The following is a 9,111-nucleotide window of genomic DNA, read 5'->3' as shown; positions in this document are numbered from 1 at the left end:
TATTTGTAAAGACGATTGGAATAAAACTGTACAAAATAGTTAATTGTAGATCTTGGCATATAATAAACCATGCAGTAAAAAGCATGATGCTTAATTACATTATTTGAGCGAATATTGAGCCCCACACCTACAAGTACTATAGATTTGTAGGACCAACACATACATAGTTGATCATTAGTTAGTAAAATGAAACTGATATGATGAAATCCTTTCATATAGATGACGGTATAATAATAAATAGCCCCATTCGGTGGCGGAGCCAGGAATTTCTTCCTTGGTATTCATTGGTATTCATTTGCGCAATTTTATAGCAATATGACAGCAAATAGACAGCAAACTAGTAGCAGTATATCAATGGATCGGCAATTCTTTGGTATACCATGGAAGTCCAGGGAAGACCCCTGGCGCCGCCACTGGCCCCATTACACTAGTAGAAAAAGGGTCAAATGTAAAGCACATTAGTGCCGGTTTGAATTTGAGCCGGCACTAATGTGACCATTAGTGCCGGTTCGAACGGCTAGGCGGGCGGGTATCATTAGTACCGGTTCGTGGGTAACCTTTAGTACCGGTTCATGCCACGAACCGGTACTAATGAGGCTGTGTCAGGCTATGGTCGGTCTGGGGCCCACGAAGACCTTTAGTACCGGTTCATGCCATGAACCGGTACTAGAGTTTCTTTGTAAGCTGATTTTTAGTCCCACCTCGCCAAGAGAGAGGCAGTATGAGCGGTTTATAAGCCGTGAGTGCACAAACAATGACGAAGAGTTGCAATGCTCACCTACATGTTGATTAGCTTCAAGCCTTGCGGAATAGCATAGATTGCACTGAGCTATGTGCAGTGCAGTCTACACTATTCCGAATGGCTTGAAGCAAATTAACCAGCATTGCACCTCTTTTTTAGTTTTAATAACTTGTTTGAACTCCGGACTTCTTTTGTGTTCAGTATGCAGCACTCAAAGCGATGTCATCAATTTCCAACATGTTCTGACATCATTTGTTGTTTTTCGGTCATTTAACGCATGTACTAACTACACTATTCCGAATGGCTTGAAGCAAATTAACCAGCATTGCACCTCTTTTTTATTTTTAATAACTTATTTGAACTCCGGACTTCTTTTGTGTTCAGTATGCAGCATTCAAAGCGACGTCATCAATTTCCAACATGTGCTGACATCATTTGTTGTTTTTCGGTCATTTACCTAATTGTTTTAGAGAGCTAAATGACCGTGAAATTGAAAATCACTACAAAATGAATCCTGGAAATGTTGAAACTTGGCATGGTATCATCATATCACCCGCATAGCATGCGCGAAAGAGTAGAGAGGGTCACGGCAAAAACTGGACGCACTTCGTGTACAAACTGGACATACTCTTTCGGAGTATCAGGGTTTCGGACGAGAACTCATCTGTTACACGGCCACTTCAATGTTTTTTAAACTTATTTGAACTCCGGACTTCTTTTGTGTTCAGTATGCAGCATTCAAAGCGACGTCATCAATTTCCAACATGTTCTGACATCATTTGTTGTTTTTCGGTCATTTACCTAATTGTTTTAGAGAGTTAAATGACCGTGAAATTGAAAATCACTACAAAATGAATCCTGAAAATGTTGAAACTTGGCATGGTATCATCATATCACCCGCATAGCATGCGCGAAAGAGTACAGAGGGTCACGGCAAAAACTGGACACACTTCGTGTACAAACTGGACATACTCTTTCGGAGTATCAGGGTTTCGGACGAGAACTCATCTGTTACACGGCCACTTCAATGTTTTTTAAACTTATTTGAACTCCGGACTTCCTTTGTGTTCAGTATGCAGCATTCAAAGCGACGTCATCAATTTCCAACATGTTCTGACATCATTTGTTGTTTTTGGTCATTTACCTAATTGTTTTAGAGAGCTAAATGACCGTGAAATTGAAAATCACTACAAAATGAATCCTGAAAATGTTGAAACTTGGCATGGTATCATCATATCACCCGCATAGCATGCATGCGCGAAAGAGTAGAGAGGATCACGGCAAAAACTGGACGCACTTCGTGTACAAACTGAACAAACTCTTTCAGAGTATCAGGGTTTCGGACGAGAACTCATCTGTTACACGGCCACTTCAATTTTTTTAAACTTATTTGAACTCCGGACTTCCTTTGTGTTCAGTATGCAGCATTCAAAGCGACGTCATCAATTTCCAACATGTTCTGACATCATTTATTGTTTTTCGGTCATTTACCTAATTGTTCAGTATGCAGCATTCAATTTTCAGAAGAAAATAAATAGAAGAAAAGAAATAATGCAGAAAATAAAAAAAACTATACAAAAAAATTACTCAAAAATAAATAGTTTCCAACATGTTCTGACATCATTTGTTCTTTTTCGGTCATTTACCTAATTGTTCAGTATGCAACATTCAATTTCCAGAAGAAAATAAATAGAAGAAAAGAAATAATGCAGAAAATAAAAAAACTATACAAAAAAATTACTCAAAAATAAATAGAAGAAAATAAATAATGCAGGAAAGAAAAAACTATATAAAAAACTACTCAAAAATAAATAGAAGAAAATAAGTAATGCAGAAAAGAAAAAACTATATAAAAAATTTGTTGGCGCGCTGTCCAGTGGGCCTGCCAGACCTAGGGTGTGCAAATGCAGGCCCAGAAGGGCCAGCAGACTCACAGGGCAGCGCGCCCTAATTAATTAGGCCCAGAAGCCTGCTATATAGAGGAGTTCGAAGAGGTAGCCGCGGCTGGGTTTATAAACCAGTGCGGCTGCCCTTCGCCGGGCGAGGTGGGACTAAACTTTGGGGTGGCAGCGCGAGGCCTTTAGTACCGGTTGGTGGCTCCAACCGGTACTAAAGACCACCCTTTAGTACCGGTTGGAGCCACCAACCGGAACTAAAGGCCTGCTCTTCCCGCCTTTTGGCCTGGCCTTTAGTACCGGTTGGTGGCTCCAACCGGTACTAAAGGCTCACCCTATATATACAGCACTTACGAAATTTTAGTTACATCTCTCCACTTCTTTTGTCAACCTCTCGCGCGCCGCTCCTGTCGTCGCCGCCCGTCGTCGTCCCCGCCGCCGCCCCGAACGCCGCGCGCCGCCGTCCGTCGTCGTCCCGCGCCGCGGTCCCGTCGTCGTCCCGCGCCGCCGTTCGTACGTATCTCGCTCTCCTCGCGCGTACCCGCCGCGCCGCCGTCCGCCCCGAACGCCGCGTGCCGCCGTCCGTCCCCGCCGCCGCCCCGAACGCCGGCTCCCCCGCCCCGTACGCCGGCGCCCCCGCTCGTACGTACGGGGCGGCGGCGTACGGGGCCGCACACACACACATATACCGCACACGCATACACACACACATACACACATACGTACACACATATACGTATACACACACATACACACACACATTTTTTTACTTATTTTCTATTTTTTAGAAAAGTTAATTAGATGATCGAATGTTAGATTAATGTCGAATGTTAGATGAATTAGCTAACTAGATAGAAAAATTGTCGAACTAGACATTAGAACTAGTTGAATAATTAATATAACTAGTTTATTTTTAGTAAGAAAATTGTCGAACTAGTTTATTTAGGTATATGAGATTTGAACTAGTTCAATAATTAATATAACTAGTTTATTTTTAGTAAGAAAATTTAGGTATCTGAGATTTGATGATCTAATTAAAATATTATTTGTTAATGAGTTTTTCTGTTTATTTAATTTTTTATATATTTTGAGTTTATATAAATGTTAGATTAATGTCGAATGTTAGATGAATTAGATAGAAAAGTTAAATATATAGTAATGTCAATTGAATATATAGTTAGATATATTAATGTCAAATGTTAGATGAATATATATTTGGCTAGATATAGGTGTTTAATGTTTCACCTATATAAACATAGGAAATGTCATCTGACGACGAAAAAGATTTCATTATGTGCGAACACTGTGAAGACCAGCGCGGCCTGTGCGACAAAAATTTCCTTGTTGATGGTAGGCGCTTCAGCATCAAGCTGGATGAGACATTCGAAGTTGATACAGTAAGTCACTTTGTCAATTATTATTTGAATGCAAAACTTATGCTTCATTTGCTTCAACTTATAATTTTAAATTTTCACTATTCTACTAGCGCATCCCCTGCCATGCAAGAATTTTTGTCTTGGATAAGATAGGTTTTAGTGCTATAGATGATATGGAGGTAAAGAGAGTTTACTTGAAGACGGAGCATGGGTATACTTTCAACGTCAAATTATATAATGGAGACACATACACCCATTTTGAATGCAAAACTTGGCAAGCACTATGCAAGGCTTATGCATTTGAGCCTGATATGGTTATCACCTTTGATATTCGTCCGGAAGATGATATTGAAGGTAATATAGACATCTGGGTCGATGTGCAAACGCCTCTAGTTCTACCATTTGGTGAGTTTTTCTCAACCATGCATGCATATGTTTATGTCTTTGATACAGTTTATTCAAAAATAGTTGACAACTAATTTGTATTGTCAACTTATTTCGGTTCAAGCAAACATGTCCGGCGCTTCGTAGACAGGACCTACTACTGCCCCGGGGCTCAACTAAACTGCGAGGAGATAAGTCATTATGTTTCATGGCTTGAGGATCTTAATACTGTCAAGACAAATTTTTTTCCTGAACTTAGAAATGTTAGTACTCAAAACGTGCGACCAATGGTGATCGTATTGAACTACGGTCACATCTATAATCGAAAGATGGTAAGATTTTAAATATTTGTCCTTAATTAGTGCATCTTTTGCATACATTATTTTTGAAGCTAAACTTTCATTGCTTAGTATATTAATTACTATACGATGTTCTTCAACAGGGACTTCCGATGACAGTTGTGCCTCAGTGGATCAAGACAAAAGGTCGCATGTCAATGGTTAGCTTACGACCAAGATTTCGTACATTGCACATGAGTGCATTCAGGATTTCTGAAAGCGAAGAATGCTTAATAGTGAAAGATTGGAGCAAAATTGTTAACGATCGCAGAGAAGTACTAGGGGGCAGCAAGGAGAAGCGCAACCCAAGATTAGGAGACAGATTCATCTGCATGCTCCAGTATGATGAATCAGGAGAGCTATACATGTTCTATGCTATTCTACCTGAGAGGGAGCAGCAGGATCAGTAGCTACTAGTTCATGCTCTTAATTAGTACTTGTCTCATGTCCGTGTCCTGAACTTCGATGTTGGTGATGATTATGTTGAACTTGATGATATCTTTGCTTCTGTTACAAAGTGAATGTTTCCTCTTTAAGCTAGCCAGCGTTGATGATGATTAGATAGCTAGCGGTAATGACTATGATGATTAAATAGTGGTAATTAGACGACTATGATGATTTTTAGCTAGCTAGAGTTTATTTATTTATTAATATGCGATGATGATGATGATGATGACGACTACAACTCATTATAACGTAAAACAATCCTAAATTAAATTGATAACACAAATTTAATTGAAAAATACAAAATAAAACAAAAAACCCCAACCATTTAGTACCGGTTGGTGTTACCAACCGGTACTAAAGGGCTCCCGGCCCCCGGAGCTGGCTCGTGCCACGTGATTTCCCTTTAGCACTGGTTCATGCTGAACCGGTACTAAAGGGGGGGGCTTTAGTGTCCAAACTTTAGTGCCGGTTCCTAAACCGGCACTAAAGGGCCTTACGAACCGGTGCTATTGCCCGGTTCTGCACTAGTGTTAAAACTTATGAGCAGTGGCTCACCTTCACAAAATAGTGGCCCACCTTCACAAAATAGTGGATCACCTTCACAAACCCGTTGATGTGTTCCTATTTCCACTCCATAAGAATTTAAGATCCGAGACATGGAAATCGTCAAACAATAGAGATATCGTTTTGGTAGCTACTTCCTTAAATGAACATTTGTGAACTAAACTGTAAATCATACCCATGAAGATTATTAGATACATTAAGAATCTTCTTGTGACTTATTGTCTTCTCTCATTGTTAAAATTATAATCTTTCATGTTTAAGATTTTTAATGTGATATTTTTCTTTATTGAAAAGTAAATCTATGTATTTTTTATATTTATACACAGCATTAGAAATTGCACAATGATTAATACATAGGCCTATAAATATTTTGTGTTTGTAAAATATATCTCATTGCCTTTTATTCATCATATAAAACTGAAGATAGAATATATGAACAACACATGCATAGTTGATCATTAGTTAGTAAAATGAAGCTGATATGATGAAATCCTTTCATATAGCTGATGGTATAATAAGAAACTAGTAGTGTGGCCCACGCATTTGCGCAACTAGAATTTATATATAACTTCTTTATATATTGTGAAATTCTTGATAAGAAAATTAGCATTTCTAACCATTGTTCCTCACTTAATTCATCCTCGTTTCTATTTCTCCTGACTTGCAAATGTTATTTGCATAAAAGTATAATATTTATTACAACACAAATGATAGGTTACATAGTCAACATGATTTTTTGCATCTATGTTCATTACTATTTAATAGCTTGGTTTTCCTTCTTCATACAATACTTACTCGCATGCATCATATAATCTTCTTATTCACGCTCTACCTGTCACTTATACATGCATATATCATATAGTTCTTGTGGGCCTCGCCTAGTGCTTTGAATTCATCTATGACAACAATTCATGAATGCTTATGCTCATCTATGTTCTACTCATGTGCACTCCTTGATGTCCTCTCAAAACACTTTTTATGTAGACACACATCAAGTATGGAATTTAAAATTTTTCATGTGTAGAACAACCAAATGCATGATGATACCTTTCTCGTCGTTGTCATTTTTTTCTTCTGTCGCTAAGTATTACTTGTCAAGAAAAAAAACCAAGATTTTTCCATAAACGTTTTAAAGATTTTATCTATTGATGTATTTCATATATTATATACAAAAACACATATTGATAATTTTCCTGTATTTTGCATTTTGAATTTCATGTATATAATCTGAATTATTTAATCACAACCTTATATATGTTATATATTTATATATAATATTCGGACATTAGCTACTTAATTTTTTCACTTAGCGGAGTACATATGAAAAATAGATACCGATTTTCGTTCTTATTTAAAAGTTTATAAATATAAAGATTCATATTCTTTGTACACCTAATTTTTTTAAAGCTATAGTTTATTCTGGTGACTTGTAGTGCCATCGCTTGTCAAGGCGCCTCGAATCATCCATGTCATCTTTTCTTCTGCCTCGTCTTGCAGATCTGGAGCAGGCGAAGCACATGCCTCATGGGTGCTGGTCGTCGAGCGCGGATGAGGCGGCGGTGGGGAGAAGCAGAGGGGATGGAGGACGTCGGAGGGGAAAGCAGAGAGATTGTTTTTTTTTGTTTTGCTGGTAGAAAGCAGAGAGATGTGCGGACGGGTAGGGAGGAGACGTACGGGAGGGCATACATCGGTGGGGAGAGGTGGGGGATTGAATATAGGCCCGTTAGAATGGAAGAGAAACCGATGCTAACAATTGGGCTTCTTTTCTGTTTATGAGTCGAAACCATGGGGCTTCGGTCGGTATTAAGCCTAAAAATGAAGCGACGAACTTGGCACATTAAATGTTACCAAAACTTATAGATTAAAATGAAAATAATTCAAAATTGCTGACGTGGTAGATTGTTGACTTGGATAGGCTGCATGTCAAGAGAAATAAGATAGTGGGGATGAACTTTTTAGGTATTATAGATGTGGATAATGACCATCATATGAAACTATCTAAAATATTCAGAGATCAGTAAAATATATTATAATTCCAAACATGATAGTTTTTGAACATATTCCGAACTTATATTAGTTTTGCCTTTGGTACTCCTCACGGTAGATCACTAAAAAAAGCAAGGAAGAATAAAAAGAGGCACATGTAGTCCGGTTGTGTATTGGTTTGCTTGTGCAAGAGAGGATGTGGTGGGTCATGTTGTTCGGATGTCTATTGGTTGCCCAAAACTCTGTTCGTTTTGTTAGTTTTCCATATGTACGTACAATTGAGGAATCCTTACAATGCGCGTCTTCCTCTTTTCTACTACGGTGCAAGTTGCATCTAAATCTGTCACCACTTTTCTTTCCTTCATATACTTTATAATCCGGGAGTAGCATCTAACGTGACAACTTGAAAGTCCATTACTGTTGCGTACATATATTTTTACGTGTTACATAAGAATCTTTAAATCTCAGTCCTTGTAATTCTAATCAAACGGCTTAAAAAAGATTAGCATATGTGGACAAACGTGATGGCTTGTTTGACTCTTGTTTTAAGTATATAATAGATAGATAGCCCCATTAAAACATACGATCAATGGCTCACCTTCACAAACCCATTGATGTGTTCCTATTTTTCCACTTCATAAGAATTTAAGATACAAGACATGGAAATCGTCAAACAATAGAGATACGTTTTTAGTGGCTACTTTCTTAAATTAGCATTTGTAAACTAAACTGCAAATCATACCCACAAAGATTATTAGATACACTAAGAATCTTCTAGTGACTTATTGTCTTCTCATTGTTAAAATTATAGTCTTTCGTGTTTAAGTTTTCTATTTATGTGACATTTCTTTATCAAAAAGTAAATCTATGTATTTTTATATTTATACACAGCATCAGAAATTACCAATCAATGATTAATACATATGCCTACAAATATTGTGTGCTTGTAAAATACGTCTCATTGCCTTTTATCCATCGTACAAAAGTGAAGATAAAATAATATGCACCGCACAAAAAGATATACTTGTGAATATTAAGGAAAGTATTTTTGGATTTAGTTTATCTAAGTGAAACGTGTTTCGTTCCTGTGTTGTCGCGGGTTCAATATTTTTTGCGAATGCAAGAGACCTGATATAATGGCATGTCTTTCATCATTTTTGTATTTCGTATGCTATATATGTGATAAAAGATTTTGGTGAAACATAAAAACTGAGAGAAGAGATGCATACAAGCATATAAGATGCAGACGTGCTTGAACCGCAAAAGACAAAATGCGTGCGTGCTGCATATGCACACATCGGCATGAGAGTGTGCTCGTGTATACATAATTAGTGTATGGTGCTCCTATTTAAAATTCTCCTGTACGTGACAGAAAGGAC

Source organism: Triticum urartu, chromosome 7, assembly GCF_003073215.2.
Source record: "Triticum urartu cultivar G1812 chromosome 7, Tu2.1, whole genome shotgun sequence".
NCBI lineage: Eukaryota > Viridiplantae > Streptophyta > Magnoliopsida > Poales > Poaceae > Triticum > Triticum urartu.
Note: the sequence above shows the minus strand (reverse complement) of the source record.